The 14023-nt window shown below is 49.3% G+C and overlaps 1 pseudogene; it reads right to left on the bottom strand.

Moving 5' to 3' along the window:
* Positions 1–624: 624 nt before the first annotated feature.
* LOC112548163 lies at positions 625–10304 on the bottom strand (annotated as a pseudogene).
* Between the last annotated feature and the right edge of the window lie 3719 nt (positions 10305–14023).

Raw genomic sequence — 14023 nt, 5'->3', positions numbered from 1 at the left:
GACCCCAGGACACTTTCCTGCCATGGCAGGGGGTCAGACTTGATGATCCAGTCAGGTCCCCTCTGACCCTACCAACTATGAAATATGAAACCCAATCACAGAGGACATCTGATCCTGTCACAGGCAGGTCATGTCCTAAACAGGTTTCGGGTCCTTGCCTGAGCCCTTGTGGTGGAGTCCCCAATATACCCAGCCCCACTGCCTGCCAGTGCAGCTGGCTGGGGCCTAGCCCCCTCATGCTATGGCTCAGCAGCTCCCTGCCCTGATACTTGACCCCGTGTCCCTCATGGGGGTGGGGGCTGTGGATGGCGCATGCTGAGGTGGGGTGATACCCCCTGCAGGGATAAAGCCATCTCAGGACTGGGAGAGCAGGAGCCTGGAGGTGTTATCTGTTATTCAGCTTCTAAGTGTATGTTCTTTAATGTTAATATTTATCTACCTGTATCCTGTTTACTTCTCCCTACCTCATTGGCTTGTGATTCTAATCCCCAGCATTTTTTGTATAAAATTGGGAACCCTCCTTTTGGCTTTCTGTGCCATTTCCAGGGGTTGTGGACAGCTCTGAACAGCCAGTTCACTGGTGCTTGGGGCCCTGGCTGAGTGCCTGGCTGTGGGTGGAGGTCCCTAGCCAGGCCCCTCACCTGTCACCACAATCTCCACAGTGTTGCTGGGGTATGACAAGATATATAGTTCACCCTGGGGGCAGTAGCTGCAGCTGTAGCTCCCTCTGTGCTCCCAGGTCATGCTGGGGATGAAGAACTCAGCCAGGTCCCCTATAGTTTTCATAGGCTGCAGCATCTCCTGAGCTCCAGCCTTGTGCAGGAAGAACTTCAGGTCCCGGTGCCGACACTGACAGGCGCAGTGGATGGTGACATCTTGTCCTGGGGCAATCAGTCAACTGGAGCTGAGAGAGATTCTGGGTCTGGGATAGTTGGGATTTGTGTGGGAGAGAGGTGGTGAGACATGGACCTGCACAGTCACGCAGCCTCATCCTTGCTCTGTGAGCTGAGCCACAGGGCAAAGACAGGGGCCTCTAGGAAAAGACTCTCCCTGCGACCCCAGTCTCCTTGGAGGCCCAGAACCCAGCCCTGCAAACAGGGCTCAGGAGATGCAGGGCTGAGAGAATGGTCCCCTGCTCAGCATTTCTGTCCATCCTCACAGGTCCTACCTTGTTTACTGCCCCTAAAGAAGGAACAACTCACTGCCTCAGGGTGGTCTCTGACACTCAGCACTGCAGCATCTGAACCCCCTGGACACCAGCAAACTCATCCTCCGGGGCCTCCTTGAGAGATAGGGAGGGGCTTCCCAAGGGTCTAGCTGGGTGCAGGGCTTGTAGTGGGAATACTAAGCAGGGTCCTCACCTCTCACCACAAGCTCCACAGGGTCACTAAGATATGACCAGCGGTTCTCATTCATTATGAGGTGATAGGCACAGGTGTATCTTCCTCCATCTTCCCATCTAACATTGGTAATGGGAAATTCAGCAACGTTCCTCCTAGGCACCTCCTGCTGCAGATGGTCTATAGAACTTCATGTGTGGGTACAAAGGCTTGCAGCGAATGGTGACCTTCCCCCCCCACCCCAATGTGGCTGGGGATGGCAGAGATCAGGGACTTGGGGTATTCTCGCTTTGCTTTGACAGGAAGAGATAAGATTTACACTGGGAAGATATAAGCTCAACTCCCTGATCCCATACATCTGTCTCACTCTAGCTCCCCTAGGGCTCTGCCCTGTGCCCTCCCTGGTCTATGCCCTGCTCGGACTTTGGGTGCAACTCCTGCTGCTGTTCTTGCCCATGTGGTGTCAGCTTCTGGAGGGGCTGCCTTACGCTGCAGCCATGGCTGAATGCTGTGGAGGAGCCTGAGCTGGGAGGACTCTGCAGCTATGGGATTCAGCCCCGCTGGTCTTGGAGCAGGATCCATGACTGCTGGGCCTCCTGGTGCAACCAGAACAAAATCCATTGCCCAGCTTAGCTCCCCCTCTCCTAGTAGTGGCTGAACCCAGTGATGCCCTCCTCTCTGCTGCCATGTCCCTGCTCATCTGCAGGCTCTGCGCTGACAGTGCCCGGGATTGTGGCTGTTTCTTCCTGCTATGTTCACATGACACCTGACTCCAGAGGGCTGGGGCAAGGCTTGCGGCTGCCTGGTGTTACAGAAGCACAAACACAGCCTGACCCTCACCCGCACTGCTTCCTATCCTCCAGGGTCATGCCTTATGGGGCTGATTAGAGAGGGGCCAAGTTTCCAGGGCAAGTCAGAGGAGCTGGGCTTGGTGGGGAAGGATCAGGGCATAGTTCCCCTTCTCTCCACTCCTTAGATCATACTCAGGACATAGTTCCCCTTCCCTCCACTCCTTAGATCATACTCATGACTCTGCATCCCATGGTGCCCAGCCAGCCAACAGCCTGCAGGGAGACAGCTCATTAGTTACCAGAGCCTGGACCAGAAATGTTGTATTGTCGCTGAATTCTCAGGGGACCAGCCACATAGATACTGCTGAAACTGAGGGACTCCAAGTGCAGGAACTGGGGGACCCCATATCCTACAAGGACACACATGCTGGCTGTCTCCCATACTCACCCAGGAGAAGAACAGTGAGAACAGACCCCATGATGGGGGCAGCAAAGGGCTCTCCATGCTCCTACCAACACCCTGGTCCCCAGCTCTAGCCAGCCTCATAGCCTGGTGTGCCTGAAGGAGGAAGTAAGCTGGGCTGCAGCTCTGGGAAGATGGCAATTACTTCAGTCTGTTTCTTTCCCAGAACAGTAATTTCTCAATGGGAAGCAGCCAAAATTCAGCTGGGGGTTAGAGAAGTGGCACAGCCTGCTACAATCAGCAAACCACTTCCTCTTATGTGGTTAGCTCCAATTGCTGCCTGTAAGGAACAAGATCATGGGCGACTGGTGCCACCTTAGTCAGGGAGGGCACGTGCCCCCCACCCCCCAGTGACCAGTCAGCGACTGGGGGGGCGGGGAGGGCACCCTCTGCGGCCGATCTCGCTGACCAGGGGAGGGAGGGGGGTCCCCTCACGGCAAAACTTACTGACCAGGAAGCGGCCGCGGTGCTCCCAGAAGTGGCCGTGGCACTCCCGGAAGTGGCCGCAGTGCTACATCTTGCGCTCCCACTCCCTGGCTGGTGCTCGCAGGGTGGCACCAGTGCTCTTGCCTGCCCACCCTGCCCATTACCTAAGCTGGGAGCACAGCCTGTTAGGGGGTGCACCAGCGCTTTCAGGGGTGCACGTGCACCCCCCTATACGTCGCCACTGAACAAGATCTCAGTCTCATGTCTGAGATGCCAACTATAGGGAGAATCTGAGAAGGTGCAATGAGCTGCCTCAGGTGCCCTGACCTTTTCCCATGGCCAACTTAGCTTGGGGTCCTGGCTTGCCTGATATATCCGATCAGCCTGGAGTAGGACTTCTGCCTTCCATAATGCAGTATAGTGAATGATATAAGTGAGTCTGAATTTAGAAAGAGTCCCTTATCTGTGTTGTGAATTTGGGAATTGGGAGGTGAACAGGAAAAGTTGAAAGTTTCAGTTTGAAGCTGTTCTCTGTGACTATTAATAGAAGACTTTGTTTCTTCCTTATTCAACATCTGTTATCTCATGGACTTACAAAGATCATTACATGGTGTCAGAAGTGCCGAGTGAAGAAGAATCTACAGGCATGTTGCTGTTCATTCCACTAATGCAAGCAGTATACAAGAGAAAAGAGATGTGCATGTATACCAGCACAGGACAATGAAGACTAGTGTGTTATGTGGCCATAGAAAGTTATAATTTAGAAACGCTCTCTAATTTAGACAAGTTGGGAATTGGGAGATGGTCCCTTAGCGGAGATGAAGGACCTGCAGAGGTTGCCTGATACTCCATAATTAACATCTGTGGTTTCGTTCTTCTCATTCATTGTGTACCATATTTATTGAAACCAAGAATCACTGTATGTTATATGGATGAAACCATAGCTAGGCAGTTGGAAGGAGAACAAGAAGCTAAATGGACATGTAGCCACATCTGTCCAGCCTGCTTTTGTCAGGAATACTGGAAATTTTCCAATAGAGATCTGAACTCTATTTTGGGGCCAAAGGGGTAGTGATCAAACCTGATAACATGAAGTCATCAACATTCTTGCATATTGTTGGGGAAGAGGCATGGGTTCTTGAGAACATGCTCATGTCTGAAGAAGATTAAATCATGCAGTCCAGTGAATTCACAGGATAATATTGAGAAATGTTGTATGCCACAAAGGAAGGAGACCTATGAAATATGCTGTTTGTGGGTTCAGTAGAGGAGCTGTTATTGACTTTCAAGGACAGCTTAACTTCACTAAGAAATAAACTGAAGGAGAGGGATGGAACAGGGATCCAGCTCTAACATCCAGCTGCCTAGAGCCCCTATTCCTAACCAACTGCCCACAACCAGGTCTCTCCAAGCAACATGACTCCTTTGTGCAAGCCTCTTAAAGAGCCAGAATCCTTACATCTCTGTTTCTTCATTACACAAAACCACAGAGGTCAGGGGCTGGATACAGGCTGCAGGGGTGGGTCATCCAACCCCCTGTCTTTTCCTGGCATTTCCTTTTGCAAGCTCAGCACCTTCCAGGAGTGTAATATTAAAATAAGAGTTGAAGGTGGCTTCATTCTTGTTCCTCACTAAATCAGATGATAGTGCTCTTTGTTAACCTAGGTCACAGCCACAGAGCTCACCCCCAGTCTACGCCGGCTCTTTGTCTTGTCTTCATCATTCTCCCTTTTTGGATTCCTTCCTCTTTTGTTTTGTGTTAGTACTTGCTGATAAGGAGCTTGTCTTGGTCTTTGCCTTTCAGTCTCTCAGTCTCTCTCTTCTCCTTCCTATGTTTTGCCTATTCTCTATCCCCTGTTAATATAGCTAGAAATGAAAACACCAGAGAGGTGGCAGTAAAGATATCTTTTGAGAAGAAAGAGCACTGTAATATTGTAGACATTTAGATAAATAGCCAAGCATGATATATAGTGGCTAAATGCAACAGGTTGTTGTTCACAAGCTGGTGGTCAGTGGCAAAGTGCTGAGACTGGATATGTGTGAGGTGAATGTGCATAAACGTGGTTGGAATAAAATGTGTTTGAAAATGCAATGGTAATGTTGTTATTTACAAGACATACGTTGTAACAATATTATTAGTTATCTGTTGCATAATAAGCGAGTGTAAGAAGCATCACATCTTTTATACTCGGATTAACTGTACGTGAGATATTATGGGTGAAAAGAAATGTAGACAAGCAGTGCCATGTGTTCCAAGAGAAATGGAAGCTCTCATACTTCATAGATGGGAATGGAAAGCCTGTGTGCATGATTTATAAGCAAGCCATGACTGTTTCCAAAGAACACAATGTTAAAGACATTATGAGTCATGTCATGGTGTCAAGTATGACAAGTTTACTGGGAAGCTGCGTAAAGGCAACCTGAGCGAATTAGAACAGTCAGTGGAAAAGCAACCATCTATCCTCACACAAATGTGATATGTAAGCAATGGAGCAGTGAGGCTTAGCTATGCCCTTTCCTAAGGAATAGCTGTTTTTGAAAGCCCTTTGCTGAGGGAGAGATCTTAAAGAAATGTATGGTGAAGGCTACAGACACTGTGCGCCCAGAGAAGTGGCAAGCTTTTGCCAACATTAGCCTCTCAAGAACAACAGTGGAATCTGTGACTTATCTGATAATTTGCAGTCAGCTACAGAACAAGGCAAAGACATTTCCTTCTTTTTCAATAGCAACTGATAGAATCACAGATTGTGTGAGTGAGGTTGCACAGCTAGCAGTGTTTGTTTGGGGAATTAAGATATGAATGTGACCAATTAATTAATGGAGTTCAGGCTGATGTAAGGACAGAACATTTTCAACAGTGTAAACACAGCTTTGGACAAATTAAGTGTGGACTAGAAAGGGCAGTGAGTGCTGCAACAGATGAGGCTCATGGTGGGAAGGGAGGCAGGACATGTGGTGAAACTCAACAGCAGAGTGCAGTGTTGATCTAGGGTGGCCATGAGTTTTGTGTAGAATGCAATGAAAAAAAGCACCAGGAAGCTCTCTGTGCCAAAACTGAGCAAAAATCACATGATGAAGATGGTGGTAGAAAAGGGTGAACTTCACTCTAGTCAGGGCCCTCAGCCATCAGCAGTTTAACCAGCTTTTGGCAGAAGGCAGCTTTCAGCATGGACTGCCGTTTTACAGTGAAGTGCACTGGCTGAGTTGTGAGGCTGTCTTCAAATGCTTCTTTGAACTGCACGTGACATTGAACATTTGTGAGCAAGGAGAATGAAAACCCTATGTCTGAATGCAAAATAAAAAATGGCTGCAGGAACTTCTTTTCTTGTCATGCTAGGGCATGAGCGGCCTGGTCTAGGAGTCACCCAGGGTCAGAAGAAGCAACCAAGATCTGAGAAGAGTGTGCAGAGATAAAGTCCAGATGCCAAAAGTTCCATCTGGGGAACTGAGTCAGAGATCTAGAGGGTTGGGCAAAGTGTGGGGTCAGGAGATCAGCCAGGTCAGGTATCTGGGAGCTCAAACTAGGGGTGGTTTAGGGAGCCAAAGGGTCAGGCCAAGCTTGGGGCAAGCCAAGTCAGTTAGCCAGAGGATCCATCAGAGAGCCAGTGCACAAGCCATGGGTGAGGCAGCCTGTGTACAAGATTGAACTTTAATGCCCAGACATTTCCTTTTCCAGGTCATGGGTTTTTTATGAGAAGGGGTAAAGGGCCAGCTGAGCCTGGTTGACAACCCTGGTTGCGGGGAGTGGGTGGTGGGTAGGCCCAGATATCGGGTTCTGACCACGTTTGTCCACCCCAACACCCAGCTGAGGAGGTGGCAAGACAGGGATGAGCACCCACGCCACAGCCTAAAACTTAGTGGATATAACAGGGCATCTCAACACTCTAAGCACAAGAAAGCAGGGTCATTTGCAGCAGTGTTCATGCCTTTGAAATGAAGCCTTCTCTTTGGGAGACGCAGCTCTCAGTGCAACATAGCACATTTCCCCACTTTGAAGTCACTGCTCAATGTCACTGGGATTGAAAATGGTGAGAGCTTGGAGAAGTATGTGGTCAAGATTTAGGCATGAATTTCAGGACAAGTTCTCTGGCTTTTGGGGCCACGAAACAGAGTTCAACATTTTTAGGCACATTGTTCTCTGTTCCTGTGGAAAATGGGCCCTCTCAGGAGCTGCAGATAGAGCTCACTGCTCTTCAGTGTACTGCTGTGCTGAAGGATAAGTTCTCACTAGTTAGGATTCATGGATTTTACTGATACCTGGGAGAAATCTATCCAGCAATAAAATCCTTTGCATCAAGGATGTCAATCCACATACACAAGCGCATATGCCTCTGTGAATAGATCTACTCTGTGACAAACATCAAGTCAAAACTACACTCAGGACTAAGACCTCCTCTACATGGGCAGGTAAAGGTGTGATTGGATCTAATGCACGATCCATACAGTTGTTCCTCCTGCCATGCCCCATGTGCATGGCAGGAGGTGGGACTGTGAGATTGCCCATTATATCCCATCACTCCTTATTGCTGGTGCAGGGGGAGCCCGATCCTGGGAAAGATGCTGGGAAAAGTCTCCTTTTCAATGGTCTTGATGTTCCACTACTCAAACTATCCTTTCTCTTGCAGTTTTGCTGTCTGTTTGTCATTCCTAGTAAGGTTTCTCTTCTATTCTGCAGCCCTGCAGACTTTTTAGCTCTAGTTAAACACCTGTATTCAGGTATAGCAACATTAACTCAGGTGTAGAAATGACTGACAGTGATGTATTGGAGGCACTGTCAAGATACTCAAGAAGATGAGATTTTGTTTATGAATTTGAGTAAGATCCATACATTTAACTGTACATTTTTTACTATTTTGACCATTTTTGCTTGGTTTCTTGTGGTTTTCTTTATGTTTATATATAATATCATAAATCAGTGCACATTCCGGTACAGTTACTTTCACCTTAAACTTTTGCTTTTGTCTTAAATTGAATAATACAGCGCAAGGGACCTAGCTTATTAGTAAAGCTTCTAGTTTCTTTTTAACTGGAGAAAAATACAAGTTACATATGATGATGTGTCAACCATACACACCCCCCTATTCAAAATCCTAGGGCCCTGCTACGCATTACATATATTATACACTTAACTGGTTAATCGCACAATAAATTTAGCCCAGCCACACATGCAAAAGTAATTATTACATGATAACAATGTCTATCCAGCTACAAAAAGAGCCAACAAACTATAAAGTTAGAGCTTGAAACTGAGCAAAAACTCTCTAGCTGGTGTCTACCCAGTTTTAATTTTAACATGTAGCAAGGTCCCTAGATCCACCCATAGCCTCCCTAGTTGTCCCTCTAAGAACAGCTGGGCCCAAGGCACTGGGGACAAGAGGGTGTCACTGCAGGTGTTGCCTGTTGCCCTACAGCCTCAGGGGATGAACTGCCTTGAACCTCTGATTGGGACTGGCTGGATTCAGGGCTCTGATGTGGGCTCATTGCAGTACCCCACGTCCTAGGGCAACCTCCGGATGCTTTGGAACCAAACTTCTCTGGATGGGCCTGTGTCAGGATAGACCAAAATATATGAAATCACTCAATGAATTACTGTAGGTGAACCACAGTCACACCAGGTACCAGTTGCAGCCTGAAAAAGCCAAGGGTTGAGGCAGTATCATAGTCAGAGCAGAAGGTAGATCAAAGTCAGGAGGTCCAAACAGAGCAGGGGCAGGGATTGTGGTAAGGCTGGGATCAGGCAGGAGCAAAGGCCCAGAGTCCAAGGAGCACACGCACAAACTAAGTTGCTGGGACAAGTCCCACAGGAAGTAGGAGAGGTTTTATAGCTCTCTTCTCAGAGGCTGGTGGTGCCTATAGGTTCCTCCTGGTCACCCGACTCCTCATTAATGTCCTTATGGGAGGTACCAGGCTGGGGCTGGGGCTGGTGGATGGCACTGAGGACCCAGCCTCTGCCTGCTGGCCCTGCTTCCTTTGGTTTGAATCCGTGTGGTCCTAACTTGATGGAACACTTGAACTAAGTTGGGGGTATGCATGTTTTATCAAGGGTTCCCATAAGCTGTCCACCAATCTGTTACCTTTCCAGTTCATCAGATACTGGAGCTTCCTCTGTACCTTCCGTCTGTCAAGGATTTCTTTGATTATGAATTCCTTCTGTTCCTGGAACAGCAAAGGTGAGAGAGGGGTAGAGTGGAGTGGCCCAGAAATAGGTTCTCTGTAGATAGGTTTAGCATGGAGATGTCAAAGATGGGGTAGACCTATTTACAAGCATTTGGAGAAAGAAAGGTTGATCATGAGCAGCCAGCAAGAATTTACTAAGAACAATTTGTGCCAAACAAACTTAATATCCTTCTTTGGCAAGATAACTAGTTGGATGTGTGATGGGAATGCCATGAATATAGTGTATAGGCTGGGGATTTTGACTGGGCTCTGTCAGTGCTCCTTCTGGGACTTAAAGCTGGAGGTTCCTGGCTTGAGGGCCTTGCCCCTCTACTTAGGATCAGACTAATTGCCATAGCTGGGGTCAGGAAATAATTTTATCCTATGGTCAGATTGGTATGAACTGTAGGTTTTTGCCTTCCTCTATAGCAGGGGTGTGGCCTCTACCTGGGATCCCTTGAGCGTATTTTAACAACCTTTTATATAGAAGCAGGATGTTGGCCTCTGTGGTCCCCCTGCTTTCCCTGTGGCAGGCATAAGTGTTATGTCTTGTGCTGTGTCAGGGTTGACAGTAATTTTACAAAGAGTTTAGATAAGGGGCGGCGCGTAGGGGTGTACATGGGTGCACCCCCTGCAAAAAGGTGCTGCCGACACTGTCAGCAGTGCTTGTGGGTGGTTGCTGCTCGCCACCCTGCCGCCGCTGGCAGTGTCTACGGGCAGTCTGTGATTCCCGCTGGCCGCCACCAACACTGCTGGTGGTGTCTGCTGGAGCTCTCCCGCTTACCGTCACTGGGCTTCTGCTGCCGTGCCCCTCCAACTGCCATGGGCATGTGCCATTTATGATTTAGATTATGGATTTGTAGGGGATGGTTTAGATAGGGGTGATTCTGCCTCAGGCAGGGAGCTGGACTAGATGTGACCTCTGGAGGTCCCTTCTAGCTCTGCTTTCCTATAATTCTATGATTCTATGACTTCAGCAAGGCATTTTGACAAAGTCCCACATGACTTTGTTTCATAAACAAATTGAAGAAATGTGCACTAGACAAAACTATGACAACCCCACAGTTGTAGTAGATGACTGGATCCATAGTCAACTGGCTCCATAGCCATAGTCAGTCTCACCTCCATCCTTGGCAAAGTCTTTGAAAAAATTATCAAGGCTCACATTTGCAAGAGTCTGGCAGGACAAATTACGCTGAGGGGAAACCAGCACAGGTTCGTGGCAGGCAGATCGTGCCTGACCAGTGAGTAGCAGAGGCGTGGTTAAAGTTTGGGGAGATTTGTTTAACTATTTTATGGATGTTACTTACCTGTTTGACATTATTCAATTAAATAAAGCTTGTAATTGTATACACCCGTAGTGAATTTGTGATTTTGGTATGCTAATCAAAGTTTACAGCCAGCTAGAGTTGGGCTGCAGATTTATAGCTGGCATTTGGTACAGACCACTCTGCCACCACAGGCTGGCTAATTCAATAATTGACCTGCTCCTTTAACACCAGGACACTACTGCATGGCAATGCTAGTTACTAGGGCTGTGCGAAGCTTCAGATGCTGATTTGATTCAGTCTGATTTGGTGGCCAAATCTCCAAATCAAATCAGGGGAGCAATAAAAAGGTCTGAATCAATTCATGCACGGAAGTGGAAAGGGATCTTGGAGTCCTAGTGGACTCCAAGATGAACATGAGTCGGTAGTGCGACGAAGCCGTCAGAAAAGCCAATGGCACTTTATCGTGCATCAGCAGATGCATGATGAATAGGTCCAAGGAGGTGATACTTCCCCTCTATCGGGCGCTGGTCAGACCGCAGTTGGAGTACTGCGTGCAATTCTGGGCGCCACAATTCAAGAGGGATGCGGATAACCTGGAGAGGGTCCAGAGAAGGGCTACTCGTATGGTTAAGGGCCTGCAGACCAAGCCCTACGAGGAGAGACTAGAGAACCTGGACCTTTTCAGCCTCCGCAAGAGAAGGTTGAGAGGCGACCTTGTGGCTGCCTATAAGTTCATCACAGGGGCACAGAAGGGAATTGGTGAGTATTTATTCACCAAGGCACCCCCGGGGGTTACAAGAAATAACGGCCACAAGCTAGCAGAGAGCAGATTTAGATTGGACATTAGGAAGAACTTCTTCACAGTTCGAGTGGCCAAGGTCTGGAACGGGCTCCCAAGGGAGGTGGTGCTTTCCCCTACCCTGGGGGTCTTCAAGAGGAGGTTAGATAAGCATCTAGCTGGGGTCATCTAGACCCAGCACTCTTTTTCCTGCCTATGCAGGGGGTCGGACTCGATGATCTATTGAGGTACCTTCCGACCCTAACCTCTATGAATCTATGAATCTATAGTTGTAACTGACTCTGGAGTGGCAAGCCCAGAGGGTAATTGTAAATGAATCCGTGTTAGAGTGGTCAGAGGTTTCAAGTGGGGTCCCACAGAAGTCTGTCCTGAGGTGGCAGGGCACAGGCAGCATCGCGGTCCCTCCAGCTGCTAGGACCGGAGCTACTCATGGGTAAAAACAGTAGTAGCAGCTGCATCCAGAGACCAAGAGGCAGACAGGGCACAGGCCGGAGAGGGCATAGGGCAGAGTCCAAGGGGGCAGAATGATGGACAGTCAGACAAGATCAAAGGGTCAGAGTTATGTCTGCCCCATGTAATTCCTAGCTCTCTGCAAGCAGGACAAGAATACCTTTAACTCCCCCCGCCCCCAATCTCTGCAATCCTCAGTGGGGCGTGGCACTCAAGGGAGCCTGGTACACCTGGTGCCTGAGGGGGAGATGGCTGAATTTCTCATGACAAAAATCATAGAAAATTAGGGTTGGAAGGGACCTCAGGATGTCATTTAGTCTAACCCCTGGCTGAATGCAGGACTATCCCCAACTATCTCATCCCAGCCAAGGCTTTATCAAGCTGGGCCTTAAAAAAACATCCAAGGGTGGAGATTCCACAACCTCTCTGGGTAACCTATTCTAGTGTTTTACTACCCTTCTGGTGAGAGAGTTTTTCCTAATATCTAACCTAAACTTTCCTTGCTGCAACTTGAGCCCATTGCTTCTTGTTCTGTTATTTGCCACCACTGAGAACAGCCTAGCTCCATCCTCTGTGGAACCACCCTTCAGGTAGTTGAAGGATGTTATTAAATTTCCCCTCAGTCTTCTCTTTTCAGACTGAATAAGACCAGTTCCCTCAGCCTCTCCTTGTAAGTCATGTGCCCCAGCCCCCTAACCATTTTCCTTGTCCTCTACAGGACCCTTTCCAATTTGTCCCCATCCTTTTTGTAGCAGGGGGCTCAAAACCTGGCACATATGTGGCCAGGTGTACTCCAGATGTGGCCTCACCAGTGCCAAATAGATGGGATGAGGTGGGATGATGGAGGGAGCTACCCCTGTGACTATCATCCCATAGTGGAGTGGAGTTACTGGTTGTATGCCAGTGACCCCATGGAGCTGGTACGGAGAAATGAGGGACTGGGCTCAGCCTCCCTTCTCCTAGCTTCAGTAACAACCATGCCCTCAGAGGGTCTCTTGCTGATGGGCTGATGCTCAGAGCCAGGCTCTCTCTTGAACCCTAAGGCTCTGCAAAGGAGACATCCAGGAGCGGAACAGTGGGGGCTAGCTCATCGGGATAGGTCAGCAGCCCCTGCAGATTCAAGGCAGGGCAGGGTTTGCCTCAGAGGAAGCAGCTGGGTGGGGGGCTTAGGGGTTTGTTCTCAGGGCTGTCCCCTCTCTGGCAACGCATACAGTAGTCAGGACCCAGGTGCTGGCGGGCCAGAACCTTCCCCAGACACTGAGCATCTGTTGTCTCTCACTCTCATTAAATACAAGCCCCAACACATGCTGAGTCGTGCAGGTACAGGGCTGATCGCTGAGTTATGTGAACACCTCCAGGCTCCTGCTCTCCCAGTCCTGAGATGGCTTTATCCCTGCAGGGGGTATCACCCCACCTCAGCATGCGCCATCCACAGCCCCCACCCCCATGAGGGACACGGGGTCAAGTATCAGGGCAGGGAGCTGCTGAGCCATAGCATGAGGGGGCTAGGCCCCAGCCAGCTGCCCTGGCAGGCAGTGGGGCTGGATATATTGGGGACTCCACCACAAGGGCTCAGGCAAGGACCCGAAACCTGTTTAGGACATGACCTGCCTGTGACAGGATCAGATGTCCTCTGTGATTGGGTTTCATATTTCATAGTTGGTAGGGTCAGAGGGGACCTGACTGGATCATCAAGTCTGCCCCCCTGCCATGGCAGGAAAGTGTACTGGGGTCAAACGACCCCGGCCAGGTGTTCATCCACCCTTTTTTTAAAGACCTCAGTGTAGGAGCCAGCACCACTTCTTTTGGAAGTTGGTTTCAGGTCCTAGCCACCCTGACAGTGAAGTAGTGCCTCCTAATGTCTAGCCTGAAATACACTTCGCTAGCTTGTGTCCGTTGTTTCTTGTAACTCCCGGGAGTGCTCGGGGGAACAGGGACTCTCCCAATGCCTGCTGGTCCCCCTTGACTAGTTTGTAGACTGCCACTAGATCCCCCCTCAGCCTTCTCTTTTGGAGGCTGAACAGGTTCAGGTCCCTCAGCCTCTCCTTGTAGGGCCTACCCTGCTGACCCCTGATCACGCGGGTGGCCCTCCTTTGGACCCTCTCCATATTGGCCACATTCCTCCAGAAGTGCGGCGCCCAGAACTGGACGCAGTACTCCAGCTGTGGCCTGACCAGTGTCGCATAGAGGGGGAGGATCACCTCCTTGGACCTGCTTGAGATGCATCTGTGGGTGCACAACAAGGTATGGTTGGCCTTCCTGACTGCGTCCCCACTTTGTCGGCCCATGTTCATTGTGGCATCAATGATGACTCCAAGATCCTTTTC

This window comes from Alligator sinensis, unplaced genomic scaffold (genome assembly GCF_000455745.1).
Source record: "Alligator sinensis unplaced genomic scaffold, ASM45574v1 scaffold647_2, whole genome shotgun sequence".
NCBI classification, from domain to species: domain Eukaryota; kingdom Metazoa; phylum Chordata; order Crocodylia; family Alligatoridae; genus Alligator; species Alligator sinensis.
This window is presented reverse-complemented; position numbering and strand designations above follow the sequence as displayed.